Raw genomic sequence first — 27332 nt, 5'->3', positions numbered from 1 at the left:
CTGCGGGCAGCCCAACTGCTGCCTAATGCTAAACCAGTCGCTTGCACCTCCTTTCCTTTTTAAGGCCGAACAATATCGCATTGTGCGGCTACATCACAACTCGTTTATCCATCCGTCCACTGATGAACACTGGGGTTACCTTCTCACTTGAGCTGTTGTGGACAGCGCTGCTATGAACATGGGCCTACACCCTATTTGCAATTCTTTTGTGTCTACACCCAGAAGTATAATTCTATGTTTAGTGTTTTTTTTTTTTTAAGGTTTATTTATTTTATTTGAAAAGCAGAGTGACGGAGAGAAAGAGATCTTCCCTCCGCTGGTTTACTCCTCAAATAGCTGCAAAGGCGGGGGCCGGGCCAGGCAAAGCCAGGAGCCAGGAACTCCATCTTGGTCTCTTCCTGGGTGGCAGGGGCCCAAGCTCTTGGGCCATCTTCTGCTGCTTTCCCAGGTGCATTAGCAGGGAGCTGGATCCGAAGTGGAGCAGCCGGGACTCGAACCAGTGCTCTGCCCTGACATGGGATGCCGTAGTTGCAGGTGGTAGCTGAACTACTGCACCACAGCGCCAGCCCCTGTGTGTTTAATGTTTGGGGAGCAGCCCTACTGTTTGGTTTTCTTTTAAGATTGACTTATTGGCTGGTGCTGCGGCTCACTTGGCTAATCCTCCACCTGCGGCGCCGACACCCCAGGTTGTAGTCCCGGTTGGAGGCCAGCTTCTGTCCCAGTTGCTCCTCTTCCAGTCCAGCTCTCTGCTGTGGCCCGGGAAGGCAGTGGAGGATGGCCCAAGTGCTTGGGCCCTGCACCCCATGGGAGACCAGGAGGAAGCACCTGGCTCCTGGCTTCGGATTGGCGCAGTGCAATTTGGGGGGGGTGAACCAACGGAAAAGGAAGACCTTTCTCTCTCTGTCTCTCTCACTGTCTAACTCTGCCTGGCCAAAAAAAAAAAAAAAAAAAAAAAAAAAGAGAGAGAGAGAGCGAGCGAGAGATTGACTTATTTACTTGAGAGGCAGAGTTACAGGCAGAGAGGGAGAGACAGAGAGAGGTCTTCCGCCCGCTGGTTCACTCCCCAGACGGCCGCGCCCTTTGACATTCCCACTGGAATGGCCCAAAGCTTCCAGCTTCTCCAGCTCGCCCCAGGCTTGTTCTTCTCTGTTTGTCTGGAAACAGGAACAGGTGTGAGGTGGTGGAATTTTTCTTCCTTGGGAGAAAAACACTGCGGACTGCTCTGTGCTGTGGGAAGGCCTGAGTCCCCTCGGCTGGGGCACTGGTGGCCCTCTGCCTCTGTGGCCGCGGGACAAGAAAGCCCAGGGACAGCGTCTGCCTTGGGGGCCACCTTGTTCCCTCCCCCTCCTCTGGGGAGCTGCAAGGGGGTGTTTTAGGATCCTGGAAGCCTCCCAGGTGTGGGAGGGGAGTGGGGAATGGTAGAGGAGTGCCTATGAACTTTATAAAGAAAAGAGGACTGATGAGCTCACCGTGTGGGAGGTTCAAGGGCATGGCACTGGCGTCAGATCAGCTCTGGTGAGGACCCGTGGCGGCACAAGGCAGCACAAGGGCTGTGGAACCTTTGCGAGAGGGAGAGATCACAGGTGAAGACTGGAAGCCAGAGCGAGGGGGAGGGGCCACGGGAAACCACCTCCCGCTAGGCCCCACCTCTTAAAGGTCCCACCACCCCTCAACCTCAAGCTCTGGGGACACTCACAGCAGGTGCCCTGGCTTCTAGCCTGGGATCCAGCCTGGGCTAGGCTGTGCTGGTTCCGGGCACGCTGGGGTGAGGAAGCAGCTGTGTGCATAGATGCTAGGTGGGTGAACCTGCGTGAACCACAACTGGGAAGCTGCCAAAACGCTGCAGGGACCCAGGCCTATTTTTGAGCAGCTCAGCCAATCGTCTGATGGGGTCTGGGATGCCTCCCCTCACAGGCTACTGCTGCCGAGTTCTGATTCTGCCATCACCGCCTCCAGGCTGGCATCTGCCTTAGAAAACCTCCCAGATACAGCAGGAGGAAGACTGAGGCTGGGGAGGGGGGAGGAGCCTGCTCCTGACGGACAGTGTGGAGTAGCCTTCCTGGGCCTGGACACTGAGTGCTCCCAGAGTGGCCCCCGGGTCAGCTTCACGCTCGACTGGACCTGCTCACTCCACCCTAAACTGCTCCCAGGACCCACTGAAGTGGCTCTGGACACCGTCCTGAGTCGGGGCAGCGCTTGGGTGCATGGTGGCTAAGCGGCCCTGGGGTCACACTTGACCCACACTGTGCCCCTAGGGAGTTGGGGCCACAGTGGAAGCCAGGAGCCGGGGCCGGGACCTGGGGGTCTGATAGATGCGGGCCCCCCGCTGGCCTAGCCAGGGACTGCACCTAACCAGTGGCCCCCACCTCCTGTGTAAGCAGGAGATGGCAGGAGAAGATTCCCTTGGGGTGAGGCACGGCCTGCAGCCATCGCCAGCCCATGGCCCTGGCGCCACTAGAGGGGGAGCAGCTGCCTGCAGGGGGCCAGGACGCCCCCGGAATGTGCTTTTGGATGCATCGGCTCGCTTTCTGGCTGTTGGACGCTTCTAGGAGTTGCACACAGATAAAGGGTCCCAGTTAATGAGGATTCTGGTGGAAGTTTTAGAATTCACAGCAAGCCCACTCCGCATAATAATGTATCAGAAACACAACAATCCTTTAATCTGGAAGGCATTAATTGCTGGGCCCAGAAATTCAGGGCACGCCAACGGAATCCTTAATTTCGTGAGCTAATGGTTTCAAAAAGCGACTGATCTGAGACTGCCGGCTCTCTGCGCCTCAGTGAGACTCCCACAGCCCCGACAAAGGGCGAGATTGTCTTGGGGCCTGACTCGGGGGATGGCCCCTCCGTGGGTCTGAATGAAGGGTAGCTCTGCATTCCTCCTGCCGGGCGTGCCACCGTGGACTTTCACGGCCAGGAGCACCCTGGGTAGCTCCAGCGGAATGTCCTCACTTGTCCCACACACATTCCCCGAGTGATTCCTCCCAGCCCAGGCTCGGGTTCTGCACTGGGAGTTCGGAGCAGGCACCACCAGCCACACAGACAGACCTGAGATCCACCTGCTGACACACAACTGTGCTCGGGAAATGTTGTTTAGGGACAAAGAGGGGGTGTGGGAGGGCTGGGGATACAGGTTAGAGAAAAAAATGTTAATTAACTTATTGATTTGAAAGGCAGAGTTACAGAGAGAGAGAGAGAGAGAGAGAGAGAGAGAGAGAGAGGAAGAATCTTCCATCAGCTACAATGGCCAGGACTGGGCCAGGCCGAAGCCAGAAGCCTGGAACTCCATCCGGGTCTCCCACACAGGTGGCAGGGGCCCAAGCACTTGGGCCATCTTCTGTTGCTTTTCCAGGCGCATTAGTAGAAAAGCTAGATCAGATGTGGAGCAGCTGGGACTTGAACCGGCGCTCATATGGGATGCTGGCATCATAGGCAGCGGTTTAACACCACCGGCCTCAAAGAGAATGTTTGTTAACCGAGAGCTGAAGGACGACGGGCGAGGAGGAGGCTGGTGTTTCCTGGGGAAGGAGCCCTGTGCGACTTTACAGGAGCGTTGCGCCATTACGAGGGCCGGGATTGTTCCTAAGGAGCTGGCAGTGGCCAAGGCATGCGGCACGAGAAAAATCACCATTGTTGTTGCTGTGGTTTGCATGCTGTCTGTCCCCCAAAGTCCATGGGTGACTTGGTGCTCAGGGTGGGGCCTCTGGGGTGGGGGGCCCTTGGGCCAGCAGAGGCTGCCCTTGGAAGGGAATGATGGCCTCCTGGAGTGAGGGAGGACAAGTTCTCATCAAGTCTGAACCTGACCCCTGAACCACCCTCTGGCTTCCTGTTCCGAGGTGTGATCCCTCCTCCCACAGGCACTCCTGCCACGATGTGACATGGCTCAGAGCTGAGACAAGGCCAGTGCCGTGTCCTTGAACTTCCAGAACTACTGTGGGCTGGAGGGACTGCCCGTCTTTCCTTCCTTCCTTCCTTTGGCCGAGTTACAGAGAGGCAAATGCAGAGAGAGGGAGAGAGAGAGAGAGAGAGGTCTTCCATCCGCTGGTTCACTCCCCAGATGGCCACAGTGGTCGGAGCTGTGCTGATCCGAAGCCAGGAGCCAGGAGCTTCTTCCAGATCTCCCACATGGGTGCAGGGGCCCAAGTACTTAGGTCATCCTCTACTGCCTTCCCAGGCCATAGCAGAGAGCTGGATCAGAAGTGGAGCAGCCAGGACTTGAACCGGCGTCCATATGGGATGCCAGCACTGCAGACGGCGGCTTTCCCCACTATGCCACAGCGTTGGCCCCACTCCCTTCTTTCTAAAGCTAGCCCATTGTGGCTATCTCGTTGCAGCAATGCCAGACTGACTGACAGCGTCTTTGTCCTCAGAGTGAGACGAAGGGAAGCCTCAGACAGGCTTCGTGTGGGCTCAGAGGCCCTGGGCCCTGCACTGTACCCAGGAGAATCTTAGTGCCCTGGAGGCCCCAGAGACGACCACTCTGGGTGCAGACTGGGAGGCAGGAGACACTCAGGTCAGGGCCCCGGCTCTGGGGCAGGGCATCCACTCTGCACCCCGACTCCCCTGGTAACACAGGCGAGACGGCCTCTAAGCGCCCAGCACAGGAGCGCCTGCAACTTTACATCCCGAGTCAGACCATGTTCTCCATTTTAGACAGGCTCACGGAGGCATAGCGGACAGCAAAGTGGACAGTTTAGATCCAGTTTCATATTTGTCTACACCCGGGGAGACCATCTCTAAAATCCAGACAGTGCATCTAAGGACCACCCCCACAAGATTCCTTATCCGCCCCCGGCCCCCAGTTCCCAAACTCTGCTGTGTTTTCTGTGACTACAGACAGTTTTGCATGTCCTGGAACCTTATATAAGTGAAATCACACCGTATGCACTGTTTCTTGGTCTGGCTTCTTCCGTCGCAGAGTGTTTTAAGATGCACCCGTGCTGCTGTATGCGTCAGTGGTCCCTTGCTTTTTATTCCTAGGTGCAGCCTGTTGGCGGGCGTCTGGGCGGTGTCCGGCTGGGGGCTGCTAGGAGGCAACTGCTGGGATCACGGACATGCAGAGTCTCGGGTTAATGGACATCTTCGCTACTCTCGGGTGGAGAGACCGAGGAGCGGAACCGCTGGGTGGTGGGGCGGGGGTAGGCGAGCTGTGAGAGAAACGGCCAGCCAGTCCAGAGGCTGGCGTGCCTCCCCCACTTTTGCCAGGCTGACCCTTCCACTGGGTGTGTGAGGGGCTTCCTGCGGCTCAAATTCACATGTGAGCGTCTTTGCACGTGTGCACGGTACTTCTGCCACCCATCCTTTTTTTTTTTTTTTTTTTTTTTTTGGTAAAGTTTGCATTCACATAGTTCCCCATGCCACTCTTTGAAAAGGATTTGTTTTTGGCCGGCGCCGTGGCTCAATAGGCTAATCCTCCACCTTGCGGCGCCGGCACACCGGGTTCTAGTCCCGGTCGGGGCGCCGGATTCTGTCCCGGTTGCCCCTCTTCCAGGCCAGCTCTCTGCTATGGCCAGGGAGTGCAGTGGAGGATGGCCCAGGTGCTTGGGCCCTGCACCCCATGGGAGACCAGGAAAAGCACCTGGATCCTGGCTCCTGCCATCGGATCAGCGCGGTGCGCCGGCTGCAGCGGCGGCCATTGGAGGGTGAACCAACGGCAAAAAGGAAGACCTTTCTCTCTCTGTCTCTCTCTCACTGTCCACTCTGCCTGTCAAAAAAAAAAAAAAAAAGAAAAAGAAAAGGATTTGTTTTTGTGTGTTTTGAGTTTCAGTCATTTAAGTATTTTGGTTACAAGTCTTTTATCAGCTACCTGATTTACAAACTTCTTATTTCCATCTGTGATTTGTCTTTTCATTCTTCTCACAGTATCTTTCAAAGAACGGAAGCTCTGTAATTTTAGTAAAGTCTGGTTTATTGATATTTGATTTATGGATCATGATTTTGGCATCGTAGCCAAGAACTCTTCCCAGCCCAGGTTGCAGAATTTTTCTCTTATATTTTTTTCCAGAAGTTTTTATATTTTTACATTTAGGTTGATAATCCATTTAAAATTTTAATTCTAATTAATTTATTTTTCTTTCTTTCTTTCTTTTTTTTTTTTTTTTTTACAGGCAGAGTGGACAGTGAGAGAGAGACAGAGAGAAAGGTCTTCGTTTGCCGTTGGTTCACCCTCCAATGGCCGATGCTGCTGGCGCGCTGCGCTAATCCGAAGGCAGGAGCCAGGTGCTTATCCTGGTCTCCCATGGGGTGCAGGGCCCAAGCACCTGGGCCATCCTCCACTGCACTCCCTGGCCACAGCAGAGAGCTGGCCTGGAGGAGGGGCAACTGGGACAGAATCCGCTGTCCTGACCGGGACTAGAACCTGGTGTGCCGGCGCCGCCAGGCGGAGGATTAGTCTATTGAGCCGCGGCTCCGGCCTTTTTGTTTGTTTTTAAAGGCGGAGAGAGACTGAGACAGAGAAAGTTCTTCCATCCGCTGGTTCACTCCCCAAATGCCTGCAACAAGTGGCACTGAACCAAGATGAGGCCAGGAGTCTGGAACTCAATAAAGACAGTGTTGAATGTTAGCTATAGGAGTTCTCCTTCTTCAGATCTTCTTATCTATCTATCTATATCTATCCTGACAGGCAGAGTTAGACAGTGTGAGAGAGACAGACAGAGAGAAAGCTCTTCCTTCCGTTGTTTCACTCCCCAAATGGCTGCTATGACCAGCGCTGCGCCAACCCGAAGCCAGGAGCCAGGTGCTTCTCCTGGTCTCCCATGGGGTGCAGGGCCCAAGCACCTGGGCCATCCTCCACTGCACTCCCAGGCCACAGCAGAGAGCTGGCCTGGAAGAGGGGCAACCGGGACAGAGTCCAGCACCCTAACCAGGACTAGAACCCAGGGTGCAGGCGCCGCAGGCGGAGGATTAAACAAGTGAGTCGTGGCGCCGGCCAAGATTTATTTATTTTTTTATTTGAAAGGCAGAGCTACAGTGAAGCAGAGGCAGAGAGAGAGAGAGCGGTCTTCCATCTTCTGGTTCTCTCCCCAAATAGCAGCAATGGCCGGAGCTGCACCGATCTGAAGCCAGGAGCTTCTTCTGGGTCTTCCGTGCGGGTGCAGGAGCCCAAGGACTTGGGCCATCTTCTATTGCTTTCCCAGGCCATAGCAGAGAGCTGGATCGGAAGTGGAGCAGCTGGGACCTGAACCGCATCCATGTGGGATGCTGGCCCTGCAGGCGATGGCTTCACCCGCTACACCACAGCGCCAGTCCCCCCTTCTGCTTGTTGTGTAGGTGTCTACTATTAGGCAAAGCGTTCCCTTCCGTTCCCGGTTTGCTTCATTTTTTGAAACAAATCAGGAATGAATGTTGGATTTTACCAAATGGCTTTTTGTTGTGGTTGAAATGATCTTATAACTTTATTTTTTTAGTTGGTTAATATGGTAAATTGCATTGATTTCCCAATGCTGAAGCAATTTTGCATGCCTCGGAGAAACCTCACTTGGTTGTGCTATGTGACTATTTTTTTTTTCTTTCTTGCTTCCTTCCTTCCTTTCTTTTTTAATTCTTTCTTTCTTTCTTTCTTTCTTTCTTTCTTTCTTTCTTTCTTTCTTTCTTTCTTTCTTTCTTTCTTTCTTTCTTTTAAAGGCAGAGTTACAGTGAGAGAAAGAGCGAGAGAGAGAGCGCGATCTTCCATCTGCCAGTTCACTCCCCAGGTGGCCATAATGGCCAGTGCTAGGCCAGGCAGAAGCCAAAAGCCAAGTGCCTCCTCTGGGTCTCCCACGTGGGTGCAGGGGCCCAAGCGCTGGGGCCATCTTTTGCTGCTTTTCCCCGGTGCATTAGCAGGGAGCTGGATCAGAAGTGGAGCAGCAGAGACTCCAACTGGTACTCATATGGGCTGCCAGCGCCACGGGTGGTGACTTTATCCACTATTGCACAGTGCTGGCCCCAGTATAACTTTTCATGTACTGTATTATGCGCATATTCAGGGACACGTATAATTTCTGGAGAAGCACTGTGAGGAGCTCCAAAGTTCTCTCCCCAGAGAAACAACTGTGATTAAAAAAAATTAAACAACCATTGAAATCCCCTGGGGATTGTCGCAGGGGCTTACAGCAAGTGAAGAAATATTTATTCAAGAAAATGTTCTGACTCTCAGAGCAGCGCGCTTCCGTGGCATTTCAGCCACAGCCCCTCCTCTCCTTCCCCGTGCGCCCTGGGTGGCTCGGCTTGAGGGAAATTCTACTCCATGTGAGTGCAGCCGGGAACCCAGGGCCCCCGCCGGCTCAGCAGAGGGCTATGCGTTACATGCGTAGCTCCATTTTTACTCCAAGTTCTTGCCCCCACAGATGAGAGTTTAAAGCAGGGGCTCAGGTAAGGCACGCAGGTGAGAGCAGGACTTGTTCCACTGAGTGGGTGGGTAAACTCCACGTGTGAGTGTGGGCAAGATGCCTGCCTGAGTGGGCTGGGAGTTGCCTAAGGCCGGCGTGTGGGAGGGGGCCCAACAACGAGTTCAGGAAGACAAAAGGCAAAAGGGCCACTCCCGAGTGTGACAGTCCCTCTTATGGGGCTAGGGGACAGCTCCCTAACTCAGTGTATGAACAGGGTGGGGGCTGGGGGACAGCTCCCTAACTCAGAGTATGAACAGGGTGGGGGCTGGGGGACAGCTCCCTAACTCAGTGTATGAACAGGGTGGGGGCTTGGGCGGGCTTTAGTGTGTGTGAGGCCTTCTGGGAGTTTCATGGTGACTCCACAGGGAGTTTAACTTCCACGTGCCCATAAGGGCGCCTTCTCCTTCCTGGACCTGTGACGCAGGTGCATCATGGGAAAGCGGGCATACTGGATTGACACATGAGGGGGTGGAGTTACAGAGCAGGGTGTGGAGAAGTTATGAGGAACCTTCCAGCTCAGTTATTGCTCTCAGTCTTCCTACCTATCGCGGGAAGGGCAGGACAAGGGCACTTCTCCCCCTCCGGCTCTGAATCGTGCGGCTGAGAGGTCTGGGCACCCTCTCATAGGGTGGACTCTGCCTCAGGGGAAGGAGGCCCAAAAACACCTGGCTGCTGTCACCCATTGAGGCTGGTGCTGTGGGTGGCAAGAGAGGCCACCAGAGAGGCCAGTGTTGCAACCAAGATAATGGCACCCAATGCAGGCACTGGTTTGTGTCCTGGCTGCTCCTCTTCCGATCCAGCTCCCTGCTATGGCCTGGGAAAGCAGCAGATGATGGCCCAAGTCCTTGGGCCCCTGCACCCGTGTGGGAGGCCTGGAAGAAGCTCTGGGCTCCTGACTCTGGCCTGGCCCAGCCCTGGCTATTAAGGCCATCTGGGGAATGAAGCAACAGATGGAAGATCTCTCCTTGCCCTCTTCCTCTCTCTCACTCAGTAACCCTGCCTTTCAAGTGAACAAAGGAATCTTAAAAAAATAGAAAATCCAGCAGAGCAGTCAGACGGGGTGGGGGCTGGGGGACAGCTCCCTAACTCAGTGTATGAACAGGGTCGGGGCTAGATTTCATTGAGCATGCTGCAAGGAAGTAATGAGCAAGATAGCCAGAGACTGCTCCAAGATGGACTCAACCAAGGAGCATACTTGTAACTGCAGTACCTTCTTAGTTATGGTGGGTTTTTCCCATGATGCACCTCCAGGTAGGTGATTTGCATCTCTGGGCACCACCCTTAGCTTATGGCGTCTATGGAATGCTCTGGGGCCACCCTTCACATGTGTCTGCTCCAGCTCTACGGAGGGCAGAAGTGTCATGTCGGGAGTGTGAGCCAAGGAGACCAGAAGCTACTGCCCCAGCCAGCTTCCTGTAGAGGGTGTCACTCTGAGGGAAGCAGGCTGCTCTCCTCACCCCCAGATTTAAGGCAGCTGAGCAGAGGTTCTGCCTGCAGGGAGATCTGAAGCTTTGCCCGAGGGAAGAGCCTTCTCAGGAAACTGAGTGTGGAGCAGTTCAAGCTGCAGGGTGGAAGCGATGGAGATTTTTGCGGTAAGCAATTAAGAGGAGGCTAAACCATAGCCAGCCAGGAGCTTGTTGGACCAAGAGACCAAGAAGAAGGACCCTTCTGGGGTTGTAACAAACCTCAGAGGCTGACCTCAAAGAGCACCCCTGCAGAGGAGCCTGGGAAGTGGAGCAATTCCTTCCCCCAAGGCACTGTTGGGAACAATCATCTAATAGCTTGGTGTGAGTCCCACAGGGGCAGACAGCCTGACAGAGAAATCAAGGAACAGAGCAGGAGAGTCCGGCCAAAACCGCTGTCACCCAGGGTGACTGTGCACATGCCCAGGGCTGCTTGCTCTGAGGAGTGAAACCAGAGGCTGCATCGTTGAGGAGGGATAGGCTTCACGCAACGGTCCAGCCATGTCTCTAGACAGACACAGAAGCCAACATGTCCTGAAAGAAGACGAGTGTCAGGTTTTAGAGCTGCTTTAGTAAATTGTCCAAAATGGTAAGTTTTGCCAGGCGGGGGGTGGGGGCGGAGGCATTCGGTGCACCTGGTAAGACACCACATGGGATGCCTGCATCTCATACCAGAGTACCTGGGTTTGAGTTCTAGCTCCACTCTGGAGTCCAGTTTCCTTCTGTGAGAAAGACCCGGGTGTACTTTCATAAGACTTTGCTTGGCCTTAGTGCAGCCATGATGCTAGGCCTCAGTAGGATGTAGGACAGAGGGCTGCAAACCCAAAGTAGGTCAATTGCTGCACTCGCTTTGCAAACCTTGCACCACTTGTTATCTTTGCAACCTTCAGCAATTCTGTAATCTGTAGCCCCGGGAGGCCTGTTACGGGGTGCTCCCAGGTCTCAGGTCCTGGAGCCTTGATGATACCCTATGTAACTGCCCTTTCCCTGTCTTAGGTCTGCCAGGAACCCTCACCCCATACCCTCCCTCACCCTGCCTTAGGCGCCCTGTTGGGTTTAGATTGCACCTCTTCTCCGCCATTGAGGAACTGGGGACCTCTGTGCAGCAGGGATAAAAGGAGCTAAGTCGGGGGGGGGGGGGGAGGTGCCTGCTTCCACCTGCTGGTCGCTGCTCTCTCGAGACCTGGCATCAATAAACGCCTCGCTTTCGGCTTCCTTCATGCTGCTGAGCCCATCCTTGGCTGGGTCGGTGGTCTCAGGTGGGTTTATTTCCCACACTGCTAACAGGCACCTTGGGAGGTTAACAGGTGACGACTCAAGTCCTTGGGTCCCTGCCACCCATGTGCAAGACCTGGGTTAAGCTCTTGGCTCCTAGTTTCAGGCTGGCCCAGCCCTGGCTGTTGTGGGCATTTGGGGAGTGCACCAGAGGATGGGAGATTTCTGGCTCTGTCTTTCAAATCAAATAAATAAATAAATATTTAAAATGAATTGAGGGGCTGGTGCTGTGACAGTGGGTAAAGCTGTTACCGGAGAAATTGGAGGGTTCTTGTCTTCGCGCAAGAAAGAATTCAGGCGTGAGACAGAGTAGTGGAAAGTAGAAGTAGCAAAGTTTATTAGGGTAGGGACATCCGCAAGAGCGGATGGGCACCTCTCCAGACAGGACCTGAGAGAGAGTGCAGAGATTACACCTGACCAGACCAGGCGGGCAACTCAGCAGAGAGGCAGAGGGCTGAGCGTGGTTGGGGGGGGGGGGGTGTTTAAGGAGATGGGTCTCTGTCTTCACACATTTCCTCCTGAAACAAAGGATTTTATGGCTGTAAATACTAAGAAGCTCCTATCTGAGTTTTTCCTTGAAGGTATCAGACAGGAGGAAGCCTAGCTGGAGCCATCCTGGGTTCAGAGGAAGGGTGAGCAGGACCCCCTAGAGAATGGGGATCCGGAGCAGGGTGTTTGAAATGCAGATACTGGGCTGCATCTGGGAGATTGTGGAAGATTTGTCAGGCAGAAGGGGCGGGGACCTCCACCTGGCAGGTTACCAGGTAGAAGGGGGCAGGGCAGGATGCGAACACTGGGCTGCCCCAGAAGCATTATCGGGATAACTTTGAGATGTAGATGCATATGCTGGACGTAGAAGTCTTCTCCAGAGGCCTTTGTCACACACACATAAGCTCATACCTAACTTCCTGCCTAACAAAGCCACTGCCTGCTGTGCTGGCATTCCATCTGGGCACCGGTTTGAGTCCCAGCTGCTCCTCTTCCAATCCAGCTCTCTGCTGTGGCCTGGGAAACCAGTGGAAGATGGCCCAAGTCCTTGGGCCCCCTGCACCCATGTGGGAGACCCCGAAGAAACCTTTGGCTCCTGGCTTTGGATCAGCCCACCTCTGGCCGTAATGGCCATTTGGGGAGTGAACCAGCAGATGGAAGACCTCTCTCTCTCTGCCTCTACCTCTCTGTAACTCTGCCTTTCAAATAAATAAATATGTCTTCAAAAAATTAAATTGAAGGCAATTGCTTCAAAACTAAAACGTGCAGATTTAATGAAAATTTATGAGGCATGAAAAGAAACAGTACAATGTGGTTATCCATAGAAAAAAACACAAGCAACAAAAAACACCTTTAAGAGGCTTCAGAATCCAGCTTAGCAAAGACTTCAATGCATCTGCTGTAAATATGTTCAAATAACTAAAAGAAGTCCTAAAGAAATAAAGGAAGATAAAATGTCTTATGAAATAGAGAATATCGATAAAGAGACAGAAATAGTAAAATAGCACCGAATGGCAATTCTAGAGCTGAAGAGTATGGTGACTAAAATGAAAACTTCAAGTGGGAGATTCAGCAGCTTTGAACAGGCAAGAGAAAGAATTGGTGGCCTTGAGGAGAGATTGACAGAGATTATGCATTCTTGAGAACACAGAGAAAAAAATACGGAAAAGTGAACAGAAGCTTAAAGAGATGTGAGACAGCTTTAAGCACACCAGCAAGCATAATGGGATCATCCGAAGGAGAGGAGAGAGAGAAAGGAGCAGAAAAAATACCTTACGAAACAATGGCGGCCGGCGCCACAGCTCACTAGGCTAATTCTCCGCCTTGCGGTGCTGGCACACCAGGTTCTAGTCCCGGTCGGGGCACCGGATTCTGTCCCGGTAGCTCCTCTTCCTGTCCAGCTCTCTGCTGTGGCCAGGGAGTGCAGTGGAGGATGGCCCAAGTACTTGGGTCCTGCACCCCATGGGAGACCAGGAGAAGTACCTGGCTCCTGCCATCGGATCAGCGCGGTGTTCCGGCCGCAGCGTGCAGGCCGCGGTGGCCATTGGAGGGTGAACCAATGGCAAAACGAAGACCTTTCTCTCTGTCTCTCTCTCTCACTGTCCACTCTGCCTGTCAAAAAAAAAAAAAAAAAAAAGAAAAGAAACAATAGCTGGTGACTCCAAAGTTGACAAGAACGCTCATCCACACATCCAAGATGCTCAACGAACTCTAAGTAGAAAAGTGCAAAGAAATCCACACTCAACACACATCATAGTAAACATGCTCAAAAGCAAAGAGAAATTCTTCCTTTTTTTTTTTTTTGTTAAAGATTTAAGTGTTTATTGGAAAGGCAGAGTTACAGAGAGAAAGGGAGAGGCAGACACACAGAGAGAGGTCTTCCATCTGCTTGCTCACTCCTCAAATGCCGCAATGGCTAGGGCTGGGGCCGGAGCTGGGCCATGCCATGGCCAGGAGCCTGGAACTCCATCTGGGCCTCCCTTGTGGGTGCAGGGGCCCCAGCACTGGGGCCATCTTCTGCTGTTTTCCCAGGTGCATTAGCAGGGAGTTGAATCAGAAGTGGAGCAGCTGGGACTTGAACCAGTGCTCACATGGGATGCCAGCGTTGCAGACGGTGGCTTACCCCATCGTGTCACAATGCCAGCTCCCAAAGAGAGATTCTTGAAAGCGACACAAGGAAAATTACTCGTCACATACAAGAGCCCTTCAATAAACTATCAGCTGACTTGTTTCTTTAAAAGATTTATTTATTTATTTGAAAGGCAGAGTGACAGAGAGAGAGAGAGAAGGAGGAAGGGAGAAAGAGAAAAAGAGAGGGAGGGATAGAGGGAGAAAGAGGGAGGAAGGGAGGGAGGGAGGAGGAGGAGGAGGAGGGGGAGAGAGAGAGAGAGAGAGAGAGAGAGAGATCTTCCATCTGCTGATTTACTCTTCAAATGGCCACAATAGCCAGGGCTGGACCATGCAAAATCCAGGAGCCAGAAACACGTGGGTGGCAGAGGGCCATATTCCCAGGTTCATTAACAGGGACCTGCATTGGAAGTGGAGTACCTGGGATTCAAACTGGCTCTTCCCTATGGGATGTGGACAAGCCAAGCCATGGCTTAACCCACTGCACCGCAACGCCTGCCCCCCATCAGCTGACTTCTAATCAGAAACAATGGAGACTGGAAGGCAAAGAACAGCCAGGAAAACCACGGTGAACCAAGGATCCTACATTCAGCACGACTGTCCTTTGAAACCAAGGGTGAGGGCTGGGCAGTTAGCCTGGTGGTTAAGATACTTGCATTCTACACTGGAATACTCGGATTTGATTCCTGACTCTGGCTCCTGACTCCAGTTTCCTGCTAACGCAGACCCTGAGACGCAGCGTGAATTGAGATGTTCACAACCAAACTTGTGACCTTCCATCAACCTGCACCCTGAGCCCGTCTACTCCACCTCCAGCCTGTGTCCAAAGCCTTGTTCTTCTTTACAAACCACCCAGCCCTCACTAACGCATTACCAATCCCAGCAGTGTTCTTTACAAAATGCCTCTATTTTTTTTTAAAGGCAGAGAGAAAGAGAAAGAGAGAGAGAGAGACAGAGAGACAGATAGACAGACAGACACAGGGGGATATCTTCCATCTGCTGGTTCACTTCCAAAATGCCAGCAACACCTGGGGCTAGGTGAGACCAAAGCCAAGAGCCTGCAACTCAGTCCAAGTTTCTTACTAGATGGCAGAGCACGGAGCCAGGCCTGGAGACCCAATAGGGACGGAGAGACCCCGGGAGAACAGGACTCAGCCAGGAAGAGGGTGGGGGACAGGAAGAACAGAGCCCTCCCCCCACCTTCTGACCACCCTCAGAGGCTTCCTTGGAGGCTCCACTTCTGCCAGTGTGGGGAGCACATGGAGGGGAGCCAGCGGCACGGCATCCACCTGCGACTGGGCGGGGCTCCCCCAAAACTTGTCAGGAGGCGGGACTTCCTGGCACAGTGAGGGTACGGGGTGTCCAGGGCTCAGGGAAGGCTGCGTGTGAAGGCTTGGGGGAGGGAGGATGTGGGCTGCATGAGCCCTGGCGCCGAGGGCAAGGTGGAGCCAAGAGGCGGCTCTCATCCTTGCAGCTGTTGTGTAGACAAAGTGAGTTCGTGCATTGAGGGTGTTGCAACAGTGCCTGGAGCTTGGGAGGTGCTGTGCTCAGTGCTGTCGATGGCATCACTGTTAGAGATGGTTTTTATGTATTTAGATGGCAGAGAGACAGAGACAGCATCAAAGAGAACTTCCATTGGCTGGTTCACTCCCCAAACACCCTCAATAGCTGAGGATGGGTAGGTAGGAGCGAGGAGTCTGGAACTCCATCCGGGTCTCCCATGGGAGTAGCAGGGACCCAACTACTTGAGGCATCACTGCTGCCCCCCTAGGGTGCCCACTAGCAGGAAGCTGGGATGCTGAAACAGAGAGCAGAGCCAAGACCCAAACCCAGGCACTCAGTATGGGATGTGGGTGTCCCCAGGGACGTCTGAACCACGTGGCTGCTGTCCGATAGCAAGTGATGGGCCAGGCCTGGGGAGGGGCAGGGTAAAAGGATGAAGGCCAGGGGAGGGGATTCAGAGAGTGGTCTGGACAAATTCATGGGCCGATACGCGTCCAAAGGCTGGACAGGTGAGCCTCTCGGCTGTGTGGTGCAATGAGCTCCATGGGCAGGTGCAAGGGTCTCTCACATGTGCTGCACAGGCGGGCCCACCCACCAGGAGCCCATTCCACCTGCCGTCGCTCAACACCCTATCCTCATCTCCCCCCAAGCTGGTGCCAAAGGCTTATGGTCGCAGCAACCCTGGGAAGTGCTCAGGGATGGTGTCCAGCCCCAGGGAATGCCTAAATCTCACTTCCCGTGAGGTCCCTCAGTGAGATGTGGGCACAAGGACACTGATGAATAGCAAGTCAACACACCACTTGGTTCTGGAAGATTCTCGGGAAAGCTTGCGCTGGGCCTGGGCTCACTGCTTCTGCCAGAAGAGACATGGGGACGTCCCTCTACCCCTTGACGGCCACACCCAGTTGTGCCCGGGGAGCCCGCATGGGTCCCTCTGGGCAGGATAAGGCCAGTAGCAGAACGAGTGATGTCTGGAAGCCACTCCTGGAGCGGGTGTGTTTCACAGTATTGAAGATGCTGCTTGGGACACCAGTACTCTTGTCAGTGGGCCTGCGTGTGTTTCCTGCCTCCATTTTTTTTTAAGATTTTATTTATTCATTTGAGAAGTAGAGTTACAGACAGTGAGAAGGAGAGACAGAGAGAAAGGTCTTTCAACCGCTGGTTCACTCCCCAAATGGCTACAACGGTCAGAGCTGGGCTGATCTGAAGCCAAGAGCCAGGAGCTTCTTCCAGGTCTCCCATGCAGGTGCAGGGGCCCAAGCATCTAGGCCGTCTTCTACTGCTTTCCCAGGCCATAGCAGAGAGCTAGATAGGAAGGCAGCAGCCGGGTCTCAAACCGGAACCCATATGGGATGCCAGCGCTGCAGGAGGAGGATTAACCAACTGAGCCACAGCACCGGCCCCTGCTTCCACTCCTGATTCCAGCTTCCTGCCAGCGTGGTGAGGCTCAGGCATTTGGGTCCCCATCGCCCTCTTGGGAGACCCAAATTGAGTTTAGTTTTGGGCTCCTGGCTTCTGCCTGGCCCAGCCCTGGCTGTTGCAGGCACTCGGGGATGGAGGGAGTGAACCAGCAGGAGGGAGAGCTCTTCCTGTCTCTCAAATGAAACTAAATTTTGAAAAATTTAAAAATTTCTCACCACAATCTGAAGCAGGGAACGAAAGAACAGTTTAAAAAAAGGGGGGGGGGGTGCTGGGGCTGTAGTGTAGCGGGTGAAGCCACCACCTGCGGTGCCGGCATCCCATATGGGTGCTGCTTTGATTGCTGGCTGCTCCACTTCCAATCCAGCTCCCTGCTATGGCCTAGGAAAGCAGCAGAAGATGGCCCAGGTCCTTGGGCCCCTGCACCCCTATGGGAGACCCAGAGGAAGCTCTTGGCTCCTGGCTTCGGATCAGCACAGCTCTGGCCATTGCAGCCAATTGGGGAGTGAACCAGCGGATGGAAGACCTCTCTCTCTCTCTCTCTGCCTCTGTAACTCCACCTTTCAAATAAATAGACAGACATTAAAGAAGAACTTTGCCTTACCTTGATTTTCTGAAAGTCCCATCTCACTGTGTCTAAAACAACGGGGAGAGGCTGGGCATCTGCGACTTTCACAGGCCCTAGAATGCTGCTGGAAACCCGTTCAGCTAGTTCCGGCTTCTGGTAAATCGGGCTGGGGTTCAAGGCTCAGGTTCAAGGTCTAGGGGGAACTTCCCCTGCTGCACCCAAATGTTAAATCAAAGAGAAGGCCGGCACCGTGGCTCAATAGGCTAATCTTCCGCCTTGCGGCGCTGGCACACCAGGTTCTAGTCCCGGTTGGGGCGCTGGATTCTGTCCCGGTTGCCCCTCTTCCAGGCCAGCTCTCTGCTGTGGCCAGGGAGTGCAGTGGAGGATGGCCCAAGTGCTTGGGCCCTGCACCCCATGGGAGACCAGGAGAAGCACCTGGCTCCTGCCATCGGATCAGCGCGATGCGCCGGCTGCAGCAGCCATTGGAGGGTGAACCTATGGCAAAAGGAAGACCTTTCTGTCTCTCTCTCTCACTGTCCACTCTGCCTGTCAAAAAAATCAAAGAGGTGAGTGAGCTGCAGTGGGCGTGAGATGAAAAGTGACCCCCACGAGGGTGCGTGGCCAGTGGTGCCACGGCCCATGCCGTGTGTCACTAGCACTCAGCACCACACCAGGCACCCAGCAGGTGCTCAACAAACACTTGTGGGAAAAATGAACCATCTGGTCACTGTCACTCAGAGGCAGAAGGCTAAGAGGAGAGTGCGTGTGTAGGGTGTGTGCCTAGGCATGTTGCACGCTTGCTTGCACATGCGTGTGCACGTGTATGAGATATATGTTCTTTTTATTTCTTATTTTTTTAAATATTTATTTTGAAATAGTTACACAGCGAGAGGGAGAGACAGAATCTTCCATCTGCTGGTTCCCTCCCCAAACGGCTGCAACGGCCAGGGCCGGGCCAGGAGCTTCTCCCGGGTCTCCCACATGGGTGCAGGGGCCCAAGCACTTGGACCATCTTCCACTGCTTTCCTGGGTGCATTAGCAGGGAGCTGGATCAGAAGTGGAGCAGCTGGGACTCGAACTGGTGCCCATGTGGGATGCCGGTGTCACGGGCTATGCCACAATGCTGGCCCTGAGATACATGTTCTAACAGTGACCCTGCCCACCGGTAAACGTGACCCAGACCCTGTCCTGCGATCTGGCCCTATCTGAGTGGCAGCCGCTGGTCTTGGGGAGAACAGAGGGGGAGCTGGGGAGAGGCAGCACCTTGCTGGGAGCCTGTTTACTCCCTGCCTGACGGGGGAGCTGGAGAGCAGCTCAAGGTCTTGTCCCTGCAGTCCAGCATCTAATGGAGCAGGGTTTTTTTTGTTTTTGTTTTTTTTGTTGTTTTTTTGTTTTTTTACAGGCAGAGTGGACAGTGAGAGAGAGAGAGACAGAGAGAAAGGTCTTCCTTTTCCATTGGTTCACCCTCCAATGGCCGCTGCGGCCGGCGTACCGCGCTGATCTGAAGGCAGGAGCCAGGTGCTTCTCCTGGTCTCCCATGGGGTGCAGGGCCCAAGCACTTGGGCCATCCTCCACTGCACTCCCTGGCCACAGCAGAGAGCTGGCCTGGAAGAGGGGCAACCGGGACAGAATCCGGCGCCCCGACCGGGACTAGAACCCGGTGTGCCAGTGCCGCAAGGCGGAAGATTAGCCTAGTGAGCCACGGCGCTGGCCTTGTTTTGTTTTTAATTTACTTATCTTCATTCATTTGAAAGGCAGAGGCAGAGGGACAGACCTCTTCCATCTGCTGGGTCACTCCCCAAATGCCCACGACAGCCAGGGCTGGGCCAGGCTGAAGCCAGGAGCCAGGAGCTCCATCGGGGTCTCCTACATGGGTGGGCAGGGACACGAGTAACTTGCGCCATCCCCTCTGCTTCTGGAGGTGCACATTAGCAGGGAGCTGGATTGGAAGTGGAGGAGCCAGGACTTGAACCGGGCACTCCGCGACGGGATGTGGGTGCCCCAGACGGCAATTTAACTGCTGAACCAGATGGTGTTTGGTGAGCATTTGTCAGTCCTTATGTAGCGGTCCCAGCTCACCACAGACCTCCGCTGTGTCCCTGGACAGCTCGCAGGACCCAGAGCTGCCACTCCCGGGTTGTTTGAGCTGTGGCAGTCTCTGTTCTGCAGGGGGAAGTGCTGCCACTGAGCACGCTGAGATGAGTGAGTGACATCACCAGGGTGGCACGTGGTGAGGGCGAGGCTCCAGGATGAGCCGCCAGCCAGCTGCATGCCCTGGTAGTCACACCGTGGTGCAGTCGCGGCTCCCACTGAACAGGGCAGGCCTCACACCCCCAGGACACCGCGAGAATGATGGCGCGTGGTTTCTGAGGCTGCATCATAAAAGGCATCGTGGCTTCCATGTGTGTGTGTGTGTGTGTGTGTGTTTAAAAAAAAAAAAAAAGCCAGGCATTGTTGAAAGCTTCTTTGGGGGCCAGTGCTGTGGCGCAGTCGCCTGAAGCTGGCCTGAAGCGCCGGCATCCTATATGAGTGCTGGTTCAAGACTCAGCTGCTCTGCTTCCGATCCAGCTCTCTGCTATGGCCTGGGAAAGCAGTAGAAGACAGCCCAACTGCTTGGGCCCCTGCACCTGCATGGCAGACCTGGAAGAAGCTCCAGGCTCCTGGCTTCCAATCAGTGCAGCTCCGGCCGTTGTGGCCATTTGGGGAGTGGACCAGAGGATTGAAGACCTCTCTCTCTGTCTCTCCCTCTCTCTGTAACTCTGTCTTTCAAATAAATAAATCTTTGTAAAAAGAAAGCAAGCAAGCTGCTTTGGATGTAAGAAGTCAGGAAGCGCTCACCGCCTCGGGATCTCCCTCCCCCTGCTGCTTTGCTGGCAGCCGACGCCCCACCTTCTGCTCTTGGGACCCAGGACTGCATCTGCCCACGTGCCCCATCCTCAACATCACGTGGCTTCCGCAGTGCGTGGTCCTCTGTGAAAACCTCCAGGTCGGGGCCAGCGCCGTGGCTCATTTGGCTAATCCTCTGCCTTCGGCACTGGCATCCCATATGGGCGCCGGATTCTGTCCCGGTTGCCCCTCTTCCAGGCCAGCTCTCTGCTGTGGCCAGGGAGTACAGTGGAGGATGGCCCAGGTGCTTGGGCCCTGCACCCCATGGGAGACCAGGAGAAGCACCTGGCTCCTGATGGGCGCAGCGCCAGCCATAGCGGCCATTTGGGGAGTGAACCAACAGAGGGAAGACCTTTCTCTCTGTCTCTCTCTCACTGTCTAACTCTGTCAAATAAATAAATAAAAATTTCTAAAACAAAAACAAACAAACAAAAAAAACCCTCTAGGTCAGCACCTGCGTCTGGCCTGTGCCTCCCGCACATTCACGCCTGAGCTGACGGCACCCCGGGGCTTCCTCCGGGCCCATCGCTGGTGGCTTTGCTGTCCCACCAGGCCGGAGCACAGCCCCAGCGGCAGCACCCAGGCCCGGGGCGGGGCCACCTGAACCGTTGTCTGCTGGAGCAGACTCCTGAAAGCGGGTGGCTGTTCGGGAAGGAAGCGGATTCGGACGCGTGGTGCTGGAGGCTGGGAGTCCCATGAGCCTGCTGCCAGTGAGGGCCTCGCGCTGCTTACTCATGGCTGAGCAGAGGGCCAGCAGGTGCGTGCAGGAGAGACACAGACGGAGGGGACAGCTCCCTGCATAACGTGAATGAGAACGAAGCCACTCCCATCATCCTGTCTTCGCAAGGGCTCCGCCCCCATGACCTCAGCATCTCCCACTGGGCCCCAACTCCCAACGCCGCCCCAGTGGCCCCCAGATTTCAACGTGGCTTTCAGATGAGGTCAAACCGTGGCCGCACCGTGCTGGCTGCTCTCTCTGGACTCAGCCTGGCTGCGTGACTCGTGGGGCACAGGGCACAATGAAAACGCGGGGCCCCTTCCTCAAGTATGATCGAGTGTTTCAAGCGAGCGACAGCTGGAGCTGGGCGTGGGGCTGCGGAGGTCCCACTCACGAAGCCGCCCGCTGGCCCAGGGACCCTTCCAGCCGCCCGCTGATGAGCTGGAATTAATTCCCCAAGGCCTGGGCTTGCTTCTCTCCCCCGCTTCCCTGGCTTCCTGCTGAGCTGCCCAGCACTCCCGGCCGGCCGGCATGGCCTCCCCTCGAGGCCTCCGTGAACTTCCCCTGGGTGCTTGTCCGGGGGCCGCTCGCTGCCTCTCACTCTGGCTCTTCCTGCCCCTCTTCCTGCCACGGCTGCTGTCACGGTTTGGAGGTGACCTGTCCCCCGGGGGTCCCCAGTGTGCCAGGCTTGTGGCGGTGGAGTTTTAATGACACAGTGGGGCCCTTCCCGAAGGCCCGGGCCCACACGGCTCATCCTCCGGCCCTGGCCCTGCTGCAGACGTGAGCTGGCAGATCAGACGCCCCACTGCTGGGGGGAACTTGCCTGAGCCCTTCTTCCTTTTCTCTTTCCAAAGACATAAACATTTGTACTGCAAGTGGGCCCGGGGCCTGGAGATGTTTATACTGTAGTTCACAAAGAGGACCTTTTGGCTCCAGGGAAGCCCTGTCTGCACACTGGCAGGTGTCTCTGGGGGGTGGCGGGGGCAATGCTGGGCAGCTGAGGGGCTTCCGCAGGACCCCTAGAGACTTGCCCAAGCAGGGGGAGTGACACCCGGCAGCGCTCCTGGCCTTTGAACAGGATGGTGAGACACTTACACTGCTCTCTGCTTTTGCGCTTTCCAAAAAAATTTTTTTTGAATAATCAATGTGGATTTTATCTTCAAAACTGCACCTGTAATTCCTGAATGCAAATATTATCAAATAAAGTGTGAGCGTCCCCACTTCCTCGCCTCCTTTCTCCCTGTTGCAAAGATGAGCGCCGTCGATTTGAAGGGCAATGTCGGTATTTGCAGTGTGGAGGCAGCATCGTTTCTCTAAGGATGCCCTTCTGTTGCTGGGTCCCGTGGGCTCAGGGCCTTCGGGACTGCCTCTGGGCAGGCAGCGAATCGGAGAGCTTCCGAGCGCCGCGGTGGGAGCGGGAGTCCTGCTCTGACGTCCAGGTTCGGAGCCCCAAGGGTCAGCCGTCCATGACAGTCAAGCAGGGACCGGCGGACCAGGCGGTTCAGCGCCGGCCTTCTTCCGCAGGTCGCCAGCCTGGCCACGGGGCGGCGCTGGTGAGCAAGGCTGCGCGGGGCGGGCACCCACAGAAGGGCGGGGCTCGGCCGGGGGCCTTGAGGGAGACACTAGGATTCCCGAATCCTGTATTGGTTCCCTTTTCTAGGCCATCAGAGAATGGCACTTTCACCCCAAAGAGCCACGGCTGGGGGTTAGGGGGAGGCAGCAGAGTTTTATGCAGTGGGGCGCAGAGGGAGCGTTTGGGGGAGACCAGCTTCCTAAAGGAACCAGCTCGGGACTTCTGTTCGAAGGCAGTGCGCTTTCTAAATGGGGTTCTCCAGTCCCAGGGGCAGGGCCCCGCTGGGCTCCCCGCGGCGGGCTGTGCGGCACTTCCGCCGAGCCAGGCCCCTGGCACACAGAGGCCCCCCCAGACACCAGCATTCTTAGTTGGTGGCTACAAAATAGTGAAGGCGCAGGGGTTTGGTGCGGTGGTTGATACTGGTGAAGAGACTGCGTGGGTGCTAGCGCCTCACAGCAATACGAGGCCTGGGTTCGAGTCCGGCATCCTGCCGGTGTGCACCCTGGGAGGCGGCAGTGATGGCACAGGTAATCGGGTCCCTGCCGCGCGCGTGGGAGACCTGGGCTGAGTTCCGAGCTCCCTCCTGGTGTTGGCCTGGCTCAGCCCTGCCAGTGACTGGGCTGCACGTGTGACTTTTCTTATCTCATTTACTCTTCCCAACAGCCCATTTCACAGATGAGTAAGTGGAGGTTAAAGGTTAACCCTACCTTCACCCTTCCTCAGCCCCAGCTTCCAGTCCCTGTCGCCCCAAACAATGCACAGGTAACGCCCTGAGGACGTTTCTGGGGCAGCTGCCCCTATGGAAGCCTGGGACGGAGAAGTCGGGGAAGGGTCCGCCTGAGCCTCCAAGATGGACGGCTGTGGGGGGCAAGCGGCTGGAGCAAGTTACGCAGGCTCGGTCTCCCCCGTTTTCCGAGGGGTCTGGATGGCGACTTCCGGCCCAGCCGGGCAGCAAGCAACAGGGTGGGCGTTGCCGGCCTGGCAGGACTTGGGGGAAAGGCAGGCTTCTAGGAGACCGGAGCACTCCCTACGCGGGAAAGGGACCAGCTTTCACCAATGGACCCTTGGGCCTGCGGTCCAGGGCGGGGTTGTTAGCGGAGGGAAACGAGGAACTGCTGAGGGTAGCACACTGCTGATAATTAAGAGATCCTGGGAGACGCGGAACAATGTGAGCGCCACCAGCCGGCCTGGATCTGGGGCCTCTATCATCCTTGGAGCCGCTGGGGGAACAGCTCAGCCGCCGGCCCTCCCCTGCCGCGAAGACCCTTCAAGCAAAGACTGCGGCGCCCCCAGGGCCCAGGGGAGCCCCAGGCACTAGGACCCCCCCTTGCCACCCCCCCTTCCTGTCTCCACAACTGGAGCTCACCCATCTCATCTCCCCGGAAAGTGCGCAGGCGTGGAGGGAGGTCCGAGCCCTGCCTCCTGTGCCTCTCCAGGGAGCTCGGTGAGCCTTCCTTCCCGCACCTGGTGAAGGGCCAGCCGTGCAACAGTGCCGAACCTGCACAGCTGCCGTGAGGACTGCGTCAGAGGCGGCGGGAGGAGCCCCTGGCTGGGACTCGACAGCCAGGGCCGGTGGGCTTGCTCCCCTGTGGCTGCTCGGCCCCTCGGACAGTTTTAAGCAGGTGGTAGGCACAGTCAACAGAAAAGCATTTCCCAGCACGCGAGGGTTTTATAAACTGCACCGGCGGGTCGGCTCTGCCCGCCGTGGCCCACCCCGCTGCTGGGCGTAGGCCCACTTGGCGGGGGCCTGGTGGCTCCAGACAACAGCTGGAGACCAGGAGTGAAGACTTCCAGCTACAAGCAAATGTTGCTGCTTCTTGAGGATGAAATATTCCACCCCCACCAGGGTCCCTTTCAGCTGAGCAAAAACAATCGCCCATGGGGACCCGGCCCTGCCGGCCAGGGCAACAGAAGCTTTCCAGTTCTCCGCGCAGTTCCAGGCACGCACAGCCCTGCGGGGAGAGGAGCTGGTCACGTGACTTCCAGGCCTGTGACAAGGTCACCTTCGTCGGGCCCTTTCCCACTCTGCAGGAAGAAGAGCCTTTGGTTGCCTGATGCCGCCCAGCGCTGGCTCCCGGAGGGTGGGTCTGACAATGTGAGGCCCCACCCAAGTGCACTCGGATGGGTTCGGGGATTTCTCTCCCAGCCCCGCTGCCCCTCAATCCGGGGTCGCGCTGTAGAGGCAGGATCGGGACGGTTGCGCACTCTGGCTGCGTTTACTTATTTGTTTTTCTCTTGCCGCCCAGTGTGACTCTAAGAATTGACCAGCAGGGCCACCCTACGTGTTTTCCACCAGCCGTTTCCTGCCATTAAAAATAGTTTCCTTCGTGGAAGGAAAGAGCTTTTGGGAAAGAGAAGGGAAGCTGCGAGAAGATAAACATTCTTTACCCGCCTGGCTGCCGCGGCGTCAGGGCCGGCTGCTGGGGGAGGACGGTGGCAAAGGGCAGGGCACACATTTCAGGTCCAGGTGAGGACCCTCCTGGAGAAGCATCGCAAGACCTGCTGTGCCCCCTCCCCCCCACCTCTCTGCCCTGCAGGGGGTCTCTGGGAGGAAGCCCTCTTTGCCACCACATACCGCTGGGAACTTGCATGGCTCTGTCTAGGACAAAATTCCGTAGGCCTTAGCGATCATCTGTCCAGGATGTCCCCGGTCCAGGAGGGGCAGGTGCCTGGCACAGGGGTCGAGATGCTGGGGGGGGTGGGGCGCCCGCATGCCGTAACGGAGTGCCTGAGTTTGCGTCCCAGAGCTGATCTGGATTCCAGCTTCCTGCTAACGCACACCCTGGGAGGCAGCCGGTGATGGCTCAAGGACTTGGGTCCCTGCCCCCATTGTGGGAGACTTGATTAGTTCCCAGCTCCGGAATTCCACGGGGCCCAGCCCTGGCTGTTGTGGACATTTGGGGAGTGGACCAATGTTTGGGAGATCTCTCCCTCTCTCTCTGCCTTTATAAATAAATAAACAAATATTATAAATAAATAAGTTAAGAAGGGGGGTGGCTAGCACTGCGGTACAGTGGGTTAAGCTGCTGCTTGCAACACCCGCGTCCTATATGGAAGTGCCGGTTTGAGTCCTGGTCGCTCGGATTCCATTCCAGCTCCCTGCTAATGTGCCTAGGAAGGCTCAAGCACGTGAGTCCCAACCACTGATGTGGGAGAGACCAGGATGGAGTTCGTGGCTCCTGGCTATTGCAGAATTCTGGAGAATCAACCAGTGGATGAAGACATCTCCTTCTCACTACCTTTCAAAAAAATCCTCCTGGAAATTTCTTAGCTCTGATGTGGTAGCTCTGGGGCGGAGCCTAGGAACCTGCATTTGACTAAAGACTCCCAGGTCTGTGTCTAAGGTGGTGGTGACACTCTGGTGGGACTGGCCTGTCCCACCTTTTCTCCAAGAGCCCTAAACCCTGGCACAAACTGCCTAGGCCAGGGAGTCCTCACTGCACCCATAATCCCCTGAGAATTTAGAATTGCAGGTGCTTGAAACAGCCAGGCTAGACACTACTCGTGTCTAACCCTGACCCTGACCCTGACCCTGATTTGGAACCTGACCTGACCCGACCCTAACCCTAACCCTAACCCTGGCATCTCGGGGAGGCCCCCTGTTCTGCCAGTCCCTTCATCCTGTCCTGCCCAGGGGCCCCGACACTGTCCTCAGCGGCTTCCTGGGAACTCCCACACACTCCCCCCGAGGAGGCCGTCTGTGCCCATGTTCCCATGGTCTGTGCGCCTCGGGCCAGATCCTTCCTTGGGTCTCAGGCCACACGTCCAAGGCCCACCGGACAGTTCTGCCTCGCCATCCCACAGTGACCTCGCTGGACATGGTCTGAACGAATTCAGCAGGTGCTCCCTCACACCTTCTTGCAGAGGACAGCCCCCAGCTCAGAGGACCCGAGCATCATCGGGGCCACCACTGCTGCTAACTCTACTTCTGTTCTGGAGCAAGAGCAGCAGCTACCGCTCAGTGAAAACGCAGTGCAGGCAGCGACACACGCAAGCTCACGCTCACCACGGTGCTGTGACTGCCCCACCCGACAGATGGGAAAACAGGCGCACAGGGCTGGGTTACTCAGCCAAGGTCACACGGCCCCTGACCTGTGGGGGTGGTGAGCCCTCCCCTCTTCACAGCACTGGCTTGGGGGCTTGGCCAGCCCCCCTCCCCGGTTTCTCGGGCAGACGTGTATATCCGCGAGCCTCCTGGCTGTCTCTCTGCCCTCGCTCTTACCCCGGGCTCGTCTGTTTTTCTGAATGCAGGGAGGAAAGCCTTCTAAATGGGGAGTCTGACGTCACTCGGCGCTGAAGCCCTTCAAAGGCTCTCCCTGTTTCCCCCTCCCTGGCCTTGCAGCCCATGAATGGAGGGATCTGAACCCCCAGATCCCAGCAGGACGACCCCAGGGCTGTGCCCCCGACCGCTGTCCCAGGCTGCCTCAGTGAGGACGACGGTACCCCGTCGAGGGCTCTCCTAAGTGGAGCGCCTGGCGCGCACCATTGGCAAGGGCAGCGTGGGGAGAACGGCGGTGCAGAGGAAGAACTGACCGCTCAGGGGGCGGAGTAGAGAGCACTTGGAGGACAGTCACGTGAGCACTGGGGACACACCTCCTCGGCTCCTCTTCACAGCCTCCGGAGCTCCCGGTGGGGACGCTGGGGCCTGACTGGCTCGGGGCCAGTTCAATCTCATCTTTCCCGTCAGAGCAGCGTGCTCTTCCCGGCCCTCCCCCCGCCTCTGCCCAGCCCGTGTCTATCTGGAATTCCTACTGTTGCAGATCTTACCAGCCGAGGAGCAACTGCAGGTTAAAGCTGCGACAAGACTGGAGGAAGCCCGGAAATACTACGAGGAAAAAGCAGGCAGGCAAATGGTGAGCGGGACCAGGCGCGACAGCGGAAGTTCCGAACCCCACCACGTGCCACTTTCCTCCGCCCCTCAGTCTCTGGCGGCGCGAGAGACCAC

At 56.0% G+C, this 27332-nt stretch overlaps 1 long non-coding RNA gene across 1 annotated transcript; it reads right to left on the bottom strand.

Annotated features, from left to right (window-relative positions):
• Positions 1–977: 977 nt before the first annotated feature.
• On the bottom strand, positions 978–27212 carry LOC149119868 (uncharacterized). Its single transcript, XR_016227305.1, has 3 exons — positions 27155–27212; positions 1470–1559; positions 978–1154 (listed from the first exon to the last, which is right to left on the bottom strand). It is a non-coding gene; the product is annotated as an uncharacterized LOC149119868 (long non-coding RNA).
• Between the last annotated feature and the right edge of the window lie 120 nt (positions 27213–27332).

This window comes from Oryctolagus cuniculus, chromosome 21 (assembly GCF_051225735.1).
Source record: "Oryctolagus cuniculus isolate XC-2025 breed Fujian yellow rabbit chromosome 21, ASM5122573v1, whole genome shotgun sequence".
NCBI lineage: Eukaryota > Metazoa > Chordata > Mammalia > Lagomorpha > Leporidae > Oryctolagus > Oryctolagus cuniculus.
Note: the sequence above shows the minus strand (reverse complement) of the source record. Positions and strands in the feature narration are given on the sequence as shown.